The 18,522-nt window shown below is 35.4% G+C and overlaps 1 pseudogene; it reads left to right on the top strand.

Moving 5' to 3' along the window:
• The first annotated feature begins 13,319 nt into the window (after positions 1-13,319).
• Positions 13,320-18,072, top strand: LOC132010622 (heterogeneous nuclear ribonucleoprotein D-like; annotated as a pseudogene).
• Positions 18,073-18,522: the final 450 nt, after the last annotated feature.

The raw sequence follows: 18,522 nt of genomic DNA, 5'->3' as shown, positions 1-18,522 counted from the left end.
TTTGGAAGAAAGAAAGATGATCTGTGCATTTATAGGATTTTGAATTATGTTCATATGGTAGTTTTCTCTGATACATTGGGGATCAATAAAGTAAAGCATATTGTGCAGCACCTGTCCAATTAATGGATCTCAGGTGGTTAAATATTCTGTACTAATAGTGGTAGTAACAAAGATGCAAAATACAAGAACGCAATGGTTATTTTCTTCTACATAGTGTGAAATAATACTTAGAATTTCTTTGTCCTAATCATTTAATTGTTTTGCATTATGTACTATATGTTCAATGTGGCTATAAAATGAAATTTTCATTCCTATTAAAAGACATTCATGATCACCAGCATAAAGGGAACGCAAATATGAAGGGAATGTTTCCATTCCTTAATTTATAATTAGCAATGTATTTTGAACATCTCCATCAAGTGGACTGGGCTGAACATACGCTGTTGGTCTTGCAGTAGTTACATAGTGTGAAAGATCATAACTGCCACTAGCCATTACCCTCAATCCATGCCTATTAGAAAATGCAAATTAGTTAAATTATAAGTTGCTGGTATTTCCTGAAAACAGTATTTGTCTTATTTCTACACAGAGGAAGTGTCCTAAAAACTTAAATGATTTAGAAAAGTCTGAGTAAATACATATAAAAATACTGAGAATTTGTATAGCTCCAATACAACTAATTTGATAGAAGAAAAAATATGTGGCTAATAAAAGTATCAGAATGCATTTTATGTTCTTCATGACATTCACCATAAAGGAAGAAGCATTAAGGTTTCTTTTGTATCTTATCTTAAAGGAAAGTCATAATTTATACAGAATATTTATAGTAGTTAAATATGACTTTAAGAATATAGTCTCACTTTAACACAGATACAGGAATAAGCCAAGGAAATATATTCAGTTATTTAATCCTTTTGGATTTTTAAAAATTGCTGATTATATTGAATTGTGCTCTATATGAACAGTGAGTTTTTAAAATATATATATTTACAAACATCTCTCTGGACATCAGTTCATCTAATACTGTTTTATAAAACCCTAAAATAAATACACTGTTAGGGAAGAAATCTTTCAAATAATGATCATGCATGAAAAAAGCTTCCATACACACTATTATTGTTCTCTTCTGAATATTGAACTATCACTATCACACTGTGAAATAAATGGGTTCCTGCTTCCTCCTGTGACCTGTGTCACTGACTTTATTTAGTCAAGTAACCATGAAATCCAAAATGATTTTCAGTGTGGGAGATAAAAAAGCAGAGAAAGAAAATGAAATATGGTTAACAGAAAAAGAAAAAGAAGGAAGAAATGCAAGGAAAGCATGAAGTCATTTAGTGAGAAAGAGTATGTCTAATCCACAAGAACATTTATGAAATAAACAGAGACATCCCAACCTTCTCGGTGTGAGAGGCTATTATCTCTATTGATTTTAGTTTACAAGTTCTCAAGTCCTTTCTCTCTCTTTCTCATTTAAGAAGGTAACATAAAATCCATAAATAATACACATTCAGAGAGTCAGTTTCACTAGAAGGATCCTGAGAACTGCAACACATTAATCTTATGACTGTGCATTGGACCACTCAGAGATATAAAATTTAGAATGGCCTCTTGAGGGTCTAAAGAAATCAAGCTCATGTTTCTGCCCTCCCAGGCCCCCCTCCCAAGAGACACATTTAATGATAGTAGTGGAAACCCAGAACACTCACGCAAACACACATACATATGCTAAGACAGATGCCCACAAATATATACATGGAGTGCCTGGGCAGAGGAGTAGAAACATAAATATTACTTGAAATTGTGGGCAAATTAAACATTTGCACAATTAATAGTAACAATTTAGCCATTAGCACTCTTGGGTTTGAGCCATTACATTCTGGCTGCCTGTTTCATAGTCAATATGTCCCTTGTGACATCTGCTGCAGCTAATCCTGCTCTTTGAGGTATGACCAACAGTGGGGAAGACTCTTGATATATAATACTGGAGTAGAGACACAGATAGCCAAACAAAAGCATATCTTTCATAGCATAAGTTCTTTCAGGTTCAATAAGCAAAAAAATAAGAGTTTCTTACCAACTCATTGCAATAGCACAAATCAGCAATAACCTTCAAATATTCCCTTAGCTGACAATAAGAAAAAAAAAATGAAAGAAAGAAAAAGAGAGAGAGAGAGAGGAGGAGAAAGAATTGGGAGTGTGAAAGCATTTATTTACTGATCAGAATATACATTTATTAGCCCAGGGAGGCTGTACAAATATAGCTATACAAATATAGCCCAGGGAGGACCAAAATCAACAGATTTGGCACCAAGTCATTGAACCAGATGCCATTGTGTGAGTCTGCTCAGGTTGCCCTAACAGAATACCACAGACTGGATATCTTAAAAAAAAAAAAAAAAAAATCCATTTTTTTCACAGTTCTGCAGGCTGCAAGTTGCCAAAGGGTTGGTTTGTGGTGGTCCTGCCTTTTCACTGTGTTGCCTGCCCAGCTACCCTCTGAACACGTGCCATGTTGTGTCTCTTCCTCTTCTTAAAAAAGACACCAGTCTTGTTGGATTGGGTCCCCACACTTATGACTTTATTAACATTAATTGGCTCCTTAAAGGCCATATCTCCAAATACAGACACACTGCACTTTAGAGCATCAGCATTTGTATTTGGGAGAACACAATTCAAGTTATAAATCAATGGGCCTCAGTAAATGTACAGGTCTTGACATTGGAATGCCTGGCTTAAGTGATGGCTCTGCACTTATGACTGCTATTGACCTTGGATAACATATATCACTCTTTAGTACTCAGTATCTTGTCAGTAAAATGGGGATGAGAGCAGTAATTCCCTCCTACAGTTTTTGTAAAAATTTAGTAAGATGGTTCATATAAAGTGTACGATGCCGGACAGGCTGGATTAAAATAATCCATAAATGGTACTTGTAAATATTATTTTATCTAGATGACGTATACAGTGGTCACAAATTATGATGAGAATTTCTAATTGTGGAATTACATCATTAGTCACTTGGACAAAACATTTTGGTTTTGCACCTCTGTTTACTTATCGTTAGGATGGTGAAAATACTTGTCCTTCAGATATTACAGTTACACTATCAAAAAAATGAGATAACAGCTATGTAGTCTTCTGAGTTTCAAAGGTATCATTCCTACTGGAAATATAGATTCTAAGTTAATAAACATTAATATTAAATTAAAAGTAATTTCTTTACAGTGAGAATTTACAACTGACTGGTATATGGAGAAGATGAGTAATATGGCTTCTATTTGTATATCAGTTTTTTTTTTCTCATTGTGTTGAGTTGTATTTTATTTTAACATGAAAACATTCTCAGAAGGATGGAAAAAAGACATTGTGAATGACATCGAGGCTCTTACTATTTGACTAGGTTACTACTCAGAACCATGAACACTGACTTCTATATTTGATAGAAGAACCTGAAGAGAAATCCCTGTCACTTTCCTGTTCTCCCTCTATTTGTGTGTGAATGAAACATTCAGGAATAATGAATTTAGGGGAAGACAGTAATTATCAGCCACTTGTTACTTGTAAGTTTGGATAACTAATGAAAGAATTTTTCAATTATTCTATTTACCAAATTAGCAGTGCATAATAAAACATATTTTAAAGATTTTTTTTGAAAAAGAATGAGAAAGAATATATTAGCTTACTAAGCTAAAAGAAAATAGGTTGATGCAAAAAATAGAAAAATCAACTCAGGAGCATTAAATAGACATTTTTTAAAGGATTATAAATTCAAATATATATCTAAAAGTCAAAAAATTACTCTTCTGCTCAAAAACCCATGAAAAAAACCACACATTATTTTATTTTGACTTTTTACATTAATTTATTTTGAAGTTTTAGGCTAAACTTCTTTTAGTTTTATAACCACCAAAGGTCTGAACAACACACTTAAGTCACTTTTATTTATACTTGGCTTATTCAAATCTGACATAACACTTTTATTAAAGCATTTTTTTTCCTATTTTTTCCTTGGATTGTGTAGAACATTAAAAATCTTATCTTAAGAACATTTGTAATTAGGAGAAACAGATCAAAAATAGAATATATAGAAACTGCATTTTAAAACATAGTTGTAACACTGACTTAAAAGATTTCAGAACTTGTTTTTCCATATTAATGTTCTTTCAGAAAATATACAATTACTTTAAATCAGAGACTTTGCATTATTCAGATGAAAGAATGATTTGGAAGTAAAAATGAAAGGGAAACGACTATTCATTATTTCTACCAAACGATATCCATTTTCACTAAACAAACACAGGGTAATTTCAATTATTTAAGGCATTTGTTTTACCTATTAAAGATACTTGAAGATATTTTCCTTACAGGAATTCTTCTCTTGTTTGTATTTCACGTACATTGAACAAGAAATGATAGCAGAAATACCTATGTGGGATGCTATGTCCTTTTCATTTCATTGACTAAAGACAGGGATTGAAGAAGATATCCATGAAGAAAGTGTTTGTGGATATGTGTGTGTGGATATAGATGGTTACAGAAATTTGTCTTTACCAGATACTGATATATTTTCATAACTGCAGATTCATTTCTACTATTAACTGATACCAAAAGCTATCAGACAACTGTCAAAAAGCTGATATCTAGCCCTCCAACTAAATGCCAGAAACATATTTATTTTTCAGGAATACCTCCACCACAGAACCATGCACCAAAATGTATATTTATCCATTGATGTTTTTAAAATATCTATAGGATTGATATTTGCAAGCAAAGGAGACATTAGGATTGCTTTTTGATATAAAGAATTGTATTTTAGTTTATGAAACTTAATTCATAAAACAGATACTTAATTCTATTTTAACTGTATTAAATTTTATTCACCTTGAGAGGTTTCAGAGTAAAGTTCAATCCATTTGCTAACTTAATATCATTACTATCATTCTAAATTACATTATAAATATTTTATTTCCCTTTTAACTAATGAAGTCTTAATGACTAAATATGGAGACCTTTATGTTCTCAAAATATTATAATATCCTTTATATTGAATAAGTTTAGGAAGAGCTTAATTTAACATTCTAAGTTTAAATCAATTCTTTAATTGCACCTGCAAATTGGAGCTACACGGTTGATTCTTTAATGAGCGTAATTCTCTTAAACATTACAAGAGTATAAAATATCAAATATACAGCTTTTTAACTCACAAATATAAATACAATGACTGTTATTTGTTTAATGATGTACATACTTAATTCTAAATAATTCCAATGTCGAAAGAGCCTGACTCATTCAAGGAAGGCAATCCCCATCCTATTTAACAAGATATTACAAGCAGAGATTTTGACCAGCTTTGAAACCAGACTATCAAAAACCCAGAATCTTTTTCATACTCCTAGGTTGTCTTGCTGAGACTTTTGTGAATAGGTTTAAGAACTTGAAAGATAATTGTTCTTAAGGCTTAAATTATCTAATTCTCCTTCTTCTTCTTTTTTTTTTTAAGATTTATTTATTTTAGTAAGAGAGAATAAGCAGTGGGAGGGGCAAAGGTGGGAAAGAGAGAATCTCAAGTAGACACCCTGCTGAACAGGGAGCAGGACACAAGGCTCCTTCTCACAACCCTGAGATCATGACCTGAGCCAAAATCAAAAGTCCAAGGCTAAATCAACTGAGCCACTCAGGTGCCCCTAATTCTTTTTCTTCTAACGGAAATTTCCAACTTGAAGACTGAACACACAGTTGGATCTCATATTTTCTTGGCTTTTTAAAATATACAGAAGAATTTTCCTAACTGAAAAAAAAAAAAAAACTTTCCATTTTTTTTTTTCATGCTCATGGATATACAGACTTCAACTGTATATTTAAAAAAAAAAAAAACAAAAAAAAAAACAAACAGGAGCACGTGGGTGGCTCAGTCAGCCAGTTAAGCACCCTACTCTTAATTTTGATTCAGGTGATGATTGCAAGTTCATGGGAAAAAGCCCTAGGTTAGGCTGGATATTCTCTCTCTCTCTTCCTTCCTTCTGCCCCACCCCCCATGCATGAATGCTCTCTCTCTCTCTCTCTCTAAAAAATAAATAAAAAGTTAATAAAACATTATCCAATGACTTCTAGATATAGTACATCCTATGGCTAGGTCTTGATTGTCATCATGACTCTGACATTTTCAAGTTTTGACATGCTTTTCCTCCCCATTATATGCTTTCAGCCTAGCCTTCCATTTCTTTTATTCTTTCAACCTTGCAGCACATGCTGCTCAAACATAGGGTTGACAAGATCCCTCACAAGATGGGCTAGTTGTTTCCAGCTTCCTCTTTAAAAAACTGGATGACAGGGCACCAGGGAGGTTCAGTGGGTTAAGCCTCTGCCTTCAGTTCAGGTCATGATCTCAGGATCCTGGAATCGAGACCTGCATTGGGCTCTTTGCTCAGCAAGGAGCCTGCTTCCCCCTCTCTCTCTGCCTGCTTCTCTGCCTACTTGTGATCTCTCTTTCTCTGTCAAATAAATAAATAAAATCTTTAAAAAAATAAAAATAAAAAGCTGGATGCTATTCCTTGCCAACCTTGGTTTTGATACTATTTTTTTTTTAATTTTTTATTTTTTATAAACACATATTTTTATCCCCAGGGGTACAGGTCTGTGAATCACCAGGTTTACACACTTCACAGCACTCACCAAAGCACATACCCTCCCCAATGTCCATAATCCCACCCCCTTCTCCCAAACCCCCTCCCCCCAGCAACCCTCAGTTTGTTTTGTGAGATTAAGAGTCACTTATGGTTTGTCTCCCTCCCAATCCCATCTTCTTTCATTTATTCTTCTCGTACCCACTTAAGCCCCCATGTTGCATCACCACTTCCTCATATCAGGGAGATCATATGATAGTTGTCTTTCTCCGCTTGACTTATTTCGCTAAGCATGATACGCTCTAGTTCCATCCATGTTGTCGCAAATGGCAAGATTTCATTTCTTTTGATGGCTGCATAGTATTCCATTGTGTATATATACCACATCTTCTTGATCCATTCATCTGTTGATGGACATCTAGGTTCTTTCCATAGTTTGGCTATTGTGGACATTGCTGCTATAAACATTCGAGTACACGTGCCCCTTTGGATCACTACATTTGTATCTTTAGGGTAAATACCCAATAGTGCAATTGCTGGGTCATAGGGCAGTTCTATTTTCAACATTTTGAGGAACCTCCATGAAAGAAAGAACAAGAACCATATGATACTCTCAATAGATGCTGAAAAAGCATTTGACAAAGTACAGCATCCCTTCCTGATCAAAACTCTTCAAAGTGTAGGGATAAAGGGCACATACCTCAATATCATCAAAGCCATCTATGAAAAACCCACCGCAAATATCATTCTCAATGGAGAAAAACTGAAAGCTTTTCCGCTAAGGTCAGGAACACGGCAGGGATGTCCATTATCACCACTGCTATTCAACATCGTACTAGAGGTCCTAGCCTCAGCAATCAGACAACAAAAGGAAATTAAAGGCATCCAAATCGGCAAAGAAGAAGTTAAATTATCACTCTTCGCAGATGATATGATACTATATGTGGAAAACCCAAAAGACTCCACTCCAAAACTGCTAGAACTTATACAGGAATTCAGTAAAGTGTCAGGATATAAAATCAATGCACAGAAATCAGTTGCATTTCTCTACACCAACAGCAAGACAGAAGAAAGAGAAATTAAGGAGTCAATCCCATTTACAATTGCACCCAAAACCATAAGATACCTAGGAATAAACCTAACCAAAGAGACACAGAATCTATACTCAGAAAACTATAAAGTACTCATGAAAGAAATTGAGGAAGACACAAAGAAATGGAAAAATGTTCCATGCTCCTGGATTGGAAGAGCAAATATTGTGAAAATGTCTATGCTACCTAAAGCAATCTACACATTTAATGCAATTCCTATCAAAGTACCATCCATCTTTTTCAAAGAAATGGAACAAATAATTCTAAAATTTATATGGAACCAGAAAAGACCCCGAATAGCCAAAGGGATATTGAAAAAGAAAGCCAACGTTGGTGGCATCACAATTCCGGACTTCAAGCTCTATTACAAAGCTGTCATCATCAAGACAGCATGGTACTGGCACAAAAACAGACTCATAGATCAATGGAACAGAATAGAGAGCCCAGAAATAGACCCTCAACTCAATGGTCAACTAATCTTCGACAAAGCAGGAAAGAATGTCCAATGGAAAAAAGACAGCCTCTTCAATAAGTGGTGCTGGGAAAATTGGACAGCCACATGCAGAAAAATGAAATTGGACCATTTCCTTACACCACACACGAAAATAGACTCAAAATGGATGAAGGACCTCAATGTGCGAAAGGAATCCATCAAAATCCTTGAGCAGAACACAGGCAGCAACCTCTTCGACCTCAGCTGCAGCAACATCTTCCTAGGAACAACGCCAAAGGCAAGGGAAGCAAGGGCAAAAATGAACTATTGGGATTTCATCAAGATCAAAAGCTTTTGCACAGCAAATGGTTCATTTATTTTTATTTATATTATGACCCTCATAAGAATTCACTATCCAACAAGCACATTGACTACTTGTGAAGGCAGAAATTACAGCTTTGCCAAGATATTCAACTATAATTCAACTAACACAAGGCAATACAGTGCTGGATTTATTTTTGTTAGTATGGAAACCTTAAAAGAAAGCAAAGATAATTTTAGCTGGAGAGATACTTCTCCTAGATAATTTGCAAGCATTCCAGGCATTCCTAGTTTGTTGTAATAGATAATCTGCATTCTTAGTAGAGACCTAAAAGTTTCTGAAGGATCTTGCTTCAGAACAATGGACTATGGTCACAGCCTGTGACTTCCATCTGCTTTCCAGAACAACAATAAAAAAGGCAAAACAATTATTTGAGGGGTGCTCTGGTTTCCAAGACTTTAAGAGTGTGATGAGAATCTCTAAAAATTTTCCTTTTTCAGGCAGTAGCAGGAGGATAAATCCTTTCTTTATCTTTTTATCTTCTCTGCAAAAGATTATTTGTGATTTGAATAATTACTACCACATTGCTGCTAGCAGGTGACTATATAAAGTCACCTGCTGGCACCTGCCCCCCCCACTCACGTTCTCTCTCTTACTCTCTGTCTCTCTCATTAAATAAACATTAAATATATACATGTATATGTATATATATACATGTATATATGTATACATGTAAATGTGTGTGTATATGTATATATATACATGTGTGTGTATATATATACATATATATAGTTAGTTAGTTAGTTTGTTTTATTTTGTTTTTTTCCAAACTTAGGTAACATTTACTTGACTGCTGCCATAGACCCTTTTTAGGAGTGAGGCTATTACTTTATAATAATAATGCCTTACTATAGCCACATCTTTCTATCAGAGTTCCAAATGATATTTCTGTTCCAGCTCCTAGCACTAGCCTTGGAGGGGGGAAGAATGAAAGTTTAATTTTAATTATATACTGTAATATGAAAATGTAGAAAGTTTAGAGAGGTTCTGCAAAGGAAAAAAAAAATCACTCAATATAGCACCTGGAGTGAAACTGTTAAAACATGTCACATCATTTCACTTTTCTTCTCCAGTGCTTCAATATTCTCTCATTTCTTAGACAACAAATTCTCAGTTCTGACAGTGGCGCAAGAGGGTCATGATGATCTCTCTTTCTCTTGTACCTCTGACCTTATCAGTCTAACTCACCAACTTGCTCATTTTCCCCCAACCACACTGGCTTCTTATTGTTCTGGAGTCCACCCAGTGGGATCTCAATGTAGAGCCTCTGTACTTGCTCTCCAAGCACCTGCTCATCTCAGGACATTTGTCAGTGCTGCTCCCTTGGCCTGTTACTCTCTAATTCCAGAAGCCTGGCTGTTTCCCTTGCTCTGTCACCTTCTTTACCAAAGTACTCAAATGTTACCTTGTCATGAAGGACACACCTGTAGCTCTATTTAAAATTTCAGTCCTGGGGTGCCGGGGTGGCTCAGTCATTTAAGCGGCTGCCTTTGGCTCAGGTTATGATCTCAGGGCCCTGGTATTAAGCCCCACATTGGGCTCCCAGCTCAGTGAGGAGCCTACTTCTTCCGCCGCCCCCCCCACTCACGTTCTCTCTCTTACTCTCTGTCTCTCTCAAATAAATAAATAAAATCTTTTAAAAAATTAAAGAATAAAGTAAAAATAAATTTACAGTCTTATCCCTATCCCCCACAAATATAATTTATCTGGTTATTATCTTTCTGGACTTCATTTTCTTCTAAAATGTGTTCCCTTCTGACATAAAACATAACTGGCTTAGCTGTTTTGTTTATGGGCTCTCTTCTTCCAACTTAGTACAAGAAGCCAGGACTTGGGTGCATCCCCAGTGTGCAGAAGAGTCCTATCACATAGTTTCTACTCAATAAACATGCAGCTAACACTGTTTATATATATATATTTTTTTAAATAATTTTTTATTTTTTATAAACAATAGCCAAACTATGGAAAGAACTTATATTTTAATTTTTAGGTATTATCTTCTGGGATCTTTTTCCTGTCATGTACAATGTTATTTCTTATCTTTCAGTGATTTGTGTGTTATCCAGTTCTCCATCAGGTGCCCCCAGCTCTCCTCTCTATACCAGATAGGAGCACAAGTCAGATCTGACAAGGTTTCAGGAGCCTTCATCTAGTCAGTAAGGAAGCATTTGCAAATCTGATGTTTCTCTGTGCCTGTGGGCTCACTGTCTGACAACTTCTCTCAACATTTGGCAGTATTACAAACAACAATTCCATAACTGACACCACTCTTAATCCCCCACTCATCATAACTAATGTGAGGTCTTTCTGCCTGTCTGATCCTTGGGCTTTGGCATTACATGGTACAAAGATCTCTCTCCTGATTTTCTGACCTGAAAGGGAAATCAAGCCAGTGTCTGCCTGCTGGGTTGGGCCACATGTGCCATGCAGGATTTCTTTCGGTGCTTCCCCTGAAGTCTGATGATGGTGCACAAATTCGCCTGGCTCCTGACTAGCTACACATGTGAAACTGTGACTGGGAGCCAGTCCTAAAGATCGCCTCTTTCAACTTATTTTTATTTATTTATTTTTATCTAAAATCAGGGCTTTGAACATTTGGGAATGCAATACACTGTTAACATGATTTTTTTTTTTTTAATGAAAGCCAAAAAAAGAAAAAAATGAATATGTGATTTTGATAGACCTTAAGTTGGCATCCATTATTGTAAAAGCTCTGCTAAGAATCTTTGGTTGTGATTTGGAAAGGTATGGATCTCTGGGTCCAAGATTAGGACTGGGATTTAGACCAGGGATATCTCCAAAAAGCCAGAGTATACAGGTAACGTTGGAAGAAAAACAGTGTTTTCCTCAGAGGGAGGCATATACTCCAAAAAGGAGGATTATCACATCTGCACTAATCTGTTTATTGTTTTTTGTTTGTTTGTTTGTTTGTTTTCCTCTCTTTCTCTCTCATGCTTCCTGGAATTGTGCTAGTGCAGAGCTATGCTGACATTACATCCAATGAGTAGGGAGAGGAATTTCCTTCCAGTATGTCTTAAATTATGGAGACATTTTTGTGATGAGGGCCTGTACTAGTCTCATCTGTTTGATGATGAGTAAATTAGATGGTAAATTACCTCTTTGATGGAAAAGCTTTCAATCATTCTGGGTAAATTCTCCCTCCATGGCCATGAATTTGTCCATAAAATTAGGAAAAAATATAGAACATTCTACATCATACCAAAGCATTACCTTTATCTTTTTTTTTTAATATTTTAAATCTGTGTTTTAAGATTCTATGGATTTGAGACATAAAGATTTTTGAGTTTTTATCCCTCACTTTTGAGGGAGACACATAGACAAAAGTAAGATCAATGAATAATTAACTCAAAAGTTGTTTTCAATCTATTCTTGCTTCAAAAGATAAAACTGTCAAAATATGGAACAGTCACATGGGTGTATAATGTTAAATGGATCAAATTACTTAATGATCCTCTCAACACATGCTTGTGTAATTCAGATTTGCTCCTGTAGTTCTTCACAGTTTATACAGTGTACAGAATCTTAATCTCTTCATTACATCATCAACATTCAAGATAATGAGGTTTTGACATATTTTAAAGGAGGTAAATCTAATGAAGAAATCGTATACACAAGTCAAATTACATTTAAGATGTTTCCCTACTTATCACTAGAATTAAAGGTGTAATTTAATATGGATTTTTGATTAAAAACAGATGGTTCACATCTGTTCCCCAAATGGAAAGGAAAAAAAAAAAAAGGCAGCATTTTAGCTGAAAAGTGTGTCACTGAAGTAATATCTGATGAGGAAGATATGCTGAATATAGTCTGATTTTGTCACCACAGAAATGTTCTGATATCCATCCACTCAGAGATTAACTAGAATAAAAACAGAGTCATTTGTAGAACAATCTCCTCACAGGAATAACCCCATGCTGCAAGATGTTCCAGAGGTCAGATGTGTGGACTTTCAGGCAATGCCATCTTGTGCAGGTTTTCATGGGAACTTCTCAGACTGAGTCCAGCCAAGAACCTAAGAAGAAGTTAACAAATTTGAGGAGAAGTTGATATGGCCAAATAGTAGATTTCCAACTTGCTTTTTGGGAATGAGGTTCTTTAAGAGACACAGATTCTAAGGTGGACCCTGTGATTCCTGCTGCCTTGTATTTACATCTTTACACTACCCCTTCCTCTTGAGTGTGGCAGACCTGTGACTTGCTTCAATCCAATCCAACAGAATATGGCAAAGGCAATAGGGTATACATGATTACGTATATATGATTATGTTGCATAAAACAGCAACACATATTGGAAAGAAACTCTTCCTTGCTGGCCTGGAAGAAGCAAGTTGTTCAGTCCATATCAAAAGGCAACAGACTGAAGGAAGCTAAAAATCAGCAAGAAAAATTGGATCTCAGTCCAGTAACCCCAAAACAGTGAATTCTATCAAGAACCACTTGTGTTTGAAAGTAGGTTGCCTCCTAGTCACACCTCGTAAGAGACTGCAGATTGCAACTTTGGCCATCACTTTGACTGCCTGTTTAAGATCCTAAAGCAGAGTACCCAACTAACCGAAGACAAGACTGCTGGCCTGAATACAGAAAGCTTGAGACAATAAATAGGTCTTATTTTAAGCTTCTAAATGTATGGCAATATTATTATGCTGCAGTACATAGCTAATACAACCATTTTTTGAGTCTAAATATCATAAGATGTTCCTTCTTAGTAAAGAAAGGCAAAACATTCAAAACTGGTAATGATATTACAGGAGCAGATGACCCATTGGGATGGTTCAAGGAGATACAGAGGCGTCCAGCTCTGGGCCGTTAGGAATGGTGATCAATAACTTGTACAAAGGTAATACTGCTAAAAAGATCTCTAAGAACCAATAAGAATATAATTTATTGATCTTAACAGGGTGGCATCTTGAAGGAAATAATTGTTCTTCCTCATTGGTTCAATTTGATGGTACATCAAAGATGGCAAAGGTGCTTAGGAAGCATTCCTGTGCTCTATACAGATTATAAATGCAACATCTTTGCAGGATGCTAAGATATTTTAGGAATATAAGGAGCACTATCCCTGAAACTAAGAGGCCACATTAGCTGTAGAAGACACCACCTTGAAACACAGATAGGCATATAACCAAGAATATGTTCCAAAAATATAGTTAATGTCATAATCTTAGATTAAAGGCAGGATCCAGCTATACTAATCATAACAATGAAAACTCTTATTTGGAAATTATTAAAATATAGAGTATAATAATTAAGCTATGGATATATAATAAATGGAATATCAACTTATCATATATTTATCCATTATAAATTTTTGAATTGTTGCTTTAACTCATCCATTCCACTAAAGCTAGAGTATCTGCAAATTATTTTTTAGATTGTAGAATCAATTACAAATATGTTTCTTCCAATATATGTTAATAAAGTTGTTTTTTTTAAGTCACATTAAGGAGTCAGTGAGCAATTATATGAAAATAAGAATTTCTTTTTCCTTGTTTTTTTAAAATTTTTTTAAAGATTTTATTTATATGAGAGAGAGAGACAGAGATAGTGAGAGTGGGGAGGAGAGGAGAGGCAGGAGAGTCACAGGACTCCATCCTAGGACCCTGGGATCATGACTCTAGCCACAGGCAGACACTCAACCAACTGAGCCACCCAGGTGCCCTAAAGGTAAGAATTTTCTAGATTGCCTTTTAATTTACTAAAGATTTAACCCATTCCATATTTATGGAAATCTCATGTCTGTAAGGTGCAGTATATCATTTTCTTCCTGTTACTCCATTTTCACTTCCTCCCTTATAGAGAATACTTAGAGATAATGGATTGATGTACACATTATCATCAGTGTAATTTCATAACTCTCAGCAGATAAAGATTAAAGAGTTTCCCTTCACAATGGCAGATGGCGGCATGTTAGGTAATTGCAAATTATTATATATGAATTGTGCTGTGGTGGAGCTAGAAAGAAAGAAAAAGTGACTGATAATTTTGTTGAGAAGACAAGAAAAATGAAGATTGAATTTTAAAAATCAGAAATTGTATATAACTACAGTATTGGCCAAACTATATTTTTTGAATTATCATTCAAAGTGGCCAAACTACACAACAGGAAAGAAAAAAAGTCCTGCAGAGATGGCAGATGACAGCCCGGCACACAAATTCCTAATCAAATCACCACCATCTGCGTAACTTGTGACCAAATCTGCTTTGGCATTTGGCTTTTATCTCCTCAAGGATATTAGTCTTAATGCACAGATACCTTAAATGGAGAAGAATAATGGATTTGCAAATGGAAAAGAATAGCATGACCCATGGAGACTCAGAGTTAAGAGCTATGTTTACTACTATTAAAAACTCTATTTCCATGTATTCGTGACTGTTTCTCAGGACTTAACTGATTGCATGCAGGGCAGAGATGATGTTCTGCATTCTGACTCCTCAGTATTACCCGTCAGCTCGTAATTGATAAGTGTTAATAAACTGACTCACTTGCTAAATACTGATTGGAAAACACAAGGAATAATCTTGAGAGCAGGGAATTTATTTAGGGAGCATATACAGGGTACTCCTATGGTGCTTTCCTACTCCTCTCCAAAACACATCTAATCTATGTATTTAACAGTTAATTATGTTTATTTCCTTGTTTAAAAATTCTTGTATCTGGATTGGAGAAATACGCTGAAATGCATATATGTGACTAGTGAAATAGATCTTCAGAGATCCATGATACCTGTATTTCATTTTGACATGAACAGAGCCGGATATATACAAACACTTAAACCTTATGTTATTTAATATTTTCAAAATATGTAACAAAACCACTTTAATATGCTTCATAGAAGCCCAAAGCAGGAACACATGGTAATTTAGGAAGAAACTGGAACCAAGTGTTATAAAGCTCTTGGCCTCACTTTTTTCTCTCTGCTTCCCTATTTGTCTCTTTATTTTGCCTTCTAGAATTTTCTTTCCTTCCCTAGACCAAAAGACAAATATATTTGTCTGTATCATTACTGAGGTTCTGTGTTATAATTCCAGCCTTGTGAACTGATTAATTGGCCCTAATTGCAAATTCAGGGAGATAGAAAATAGTGAACTAACTTGGAAAGGTATCCATTGCGGGTTCAACCAAGGATGGCCAATAGAATGAGCCTCGGTGGACTATAATGGCCCATAGCAAATTTCCAGAGAAAGAAGCAGACAGGCTATAGTGTAATCTTAGATTGAATCTTGGAATGTGATTTTTTTTTAATTTTTATTTTTTATAAACATATATTTTTATCCCCAGGGGTACAGGTCTGTGAATCACCAGGTTTACACACTTCACAGCACTCACCAAAGCACATACCCTCCCCAATGTCCATAACCCACCCCCTTCCCCCAAACCCCCCCCCCCCAGCAACCCTCAGTTTGTTTTGTGAGATTAAGAGTCACGTATGGTTTGTCTCCCTCCCAATCCCATCTTAAGTGGGTAGGAGAAGAATCAAAGAATGTGATTTTTTAAAAAAGATTTTATTTATTTATTTGCCAGGGAGAGAGAAAGAGAGAGCACAAGCAGGGAGCGTGGCAGGCAAAGGGAGAAGCAGGCTCTCTGCTGAGCAAGGAGACAATGTGGGGCTGGATCCCAAGACCCTGGGATCATGACCTGAGCCAAAGGCAGACAATTAATCAACTGAGGCACCCAGGCATCCCTTAGAATGTGATCGTAAATGAATCAAGAAAATCATTCCACTGCCAAGATTTTAAAACTTTGAGTACTTTTATCACTGTGTCTTTTGTCTTGAACTCAGCAATGGATTTCACCTAACTTTTGGCTTCTTCATTTTCACATCCACAAATGAGACAGGTGAGAGGCAGCTGCCAAGGAACTTTTATCAGGGCTGAAAGTACTGGTTAAACTTAGTAATGCAATCCCCTGCTTCCATTATCTTTTTATCTTTTCATTTCAAACAATTTCACTTAAATAAAAAGAGGATTTCATAAGGAGATTTACATAAAAATAACATAAACAAAATAGACAACAAATAGAGGAAGCGTCATCTAATTTTCTAGATACCCCCTTCTTTTTTAAGACACTGCTTTTCCTTTTATAGATTTAAAGAAAGGTAGTAAATGTTTAAACTAATTTTCATTTGTGTTCAAAACTCTCAGTCACTACAACCAATTAATAATCCAAGTTATTTCAGATATTTAAAGTCAACCAGCAAATGAAATGTATGAAAGACATCTATACCAGTACTATGCTAGATCCTGTATGTGCCATGTAATGAGAGCTGGTGTTATAAGCTGGTTGTTAAATACAGCTGTTCTTGAAAGTTAAATTATATAAACTTGCATGAATTATTTTTAAAAGATTAATAAATGCTAAGAACTACATCAAAATTATTTTAGTATATTTTATTATCATATATACTCTTGAGGTTATTTTATCTATTTCATCCATATGGGGGAAATAAAGAATAGTGTACTAAAACATGTCTCTTCCCAACTTTGCATTGAGTAACATTACATTGTTAACTGAAAAGAGGTCATGGCAGTGAGGTAGGGGTGGAGAGTCAGGGATTGTTGTTCAGACCATAACAATGGACAGATGTTAAAATCAGAGTTGTTGTTATTGTTGCTTACCAAGCTTATTGTTAAGCATTTATCAACTTCCTGTACATTAGTCTCTAGAGATATGAATTATATATTTTGGAGCTTCACAGTGCTATTCTCTAGAGATACAGGGATAAACTGAAAATTCCAAAGAACGTGCTTGAGAAAAAACATTAGGTGGGGAAGATGACCTATTTCACTTTGGTGAAAACATTGATTGACAATGTTGGTACTTTTGGTTTGCAGTTGCTTGGACCAAGTTAATGTTTAGTGGAGGCTTGAGATGGGATACAAGCAAGACAGATCTGACTGAACATGTGTCTCAATTTGGAGAAGTTGTGGATTGTACAATTAAAACAGATCCAGTGACTGGAAGATCAAGAGGATTTGGATTTGTGCTTTTCAAAGACGCTGCTAGTGTTGATACATTTTGGAATGGAAAGAACACAAACTGCATGGCAAATTGATAGACCCCCAAAAGGGAAAAAACTTTAAAGGGAAAGAACCCTCCCTCCCAAAAAACTTTTTTTTGGTTAGATTGAGCCCAGACACTTATAAAGAACAAATTAAGGAATATTTTGGAGGCTTTGGATAGATTGAAAATATTGAGCTTTCCTTGAATATGGAAACAAGTAAAAGAGGGTTTTGTTTTATCTCATGTACACATGAAAACCCAATCAAGAATTTGTTAGAAAGCAGATATCTTCTGAGCACTGGGTGTTATATGGATGTAATGAATTGCTAAATTCTACTCCTAAAACTATAATACCCTATATGTTTAACTAACTAGAATCTAAACAAAAACTTGAAATTTAAAAAAGCAAAGAAATTAAAATAATAAATAAATAAAAGCAGATATCATCACACTGGTTTTAGGAAGTGTGAAATCAAAGTTGCACTACCCAAAGAGGTATATAAGCAGCAACTATGAGACAATGAAAGAGGTGTTGCAGTTGGTGGATAAGGTGGTACCAGCAGCTGTGGATCAGGTCAGAGCCCAAAATGAAACCAAGGACCTAATAACTATTATGACCAAAGATATGGAAATTATAATAGTGTTTATGGTGGTGATCAGAACTATAGTGGCTATGGTAACTATGATTATACTGGGTATAACTATAGAAACTATGAATATGGCTAGGGATATGCAGACTGCAGTGGCCAGCAGAACCCTTAGATCAGGGTGTCTTGAGAGGGTGGAAATCACCAAAGCAATGAGCAGGCATACTAAAAGAAGACTTTGGAAAAATTTGGAGGAGATTGCTAAAGTCTCCCATCTTGCAGAATGACATTGACAATCGGTCTTTTGTTGATCTAAGATGATTATTTTGTAAAAGATTTGTAGTGTAAAAGACACAGCTGTGCCCAACTGTATACAGCT

Source organism: Mustela nigripes, chromosome 2 (assembly GCF_022355385.1).
Source record: "Mustela nigripes isolate SB6536 chromosome 2, MUSNIG.SB6536, whole genome shotgun sequence".
Taxonomy (NCBI): domain Eukaryota; kingdom Metazoa; phylum Chordata; class Mammalia; order Carnivora; family Mustelidae; genus Mustela; species Mustela nigripes.
This window is presented reverse-complemented; position numbering and strand designations above follow the sequence as displayed.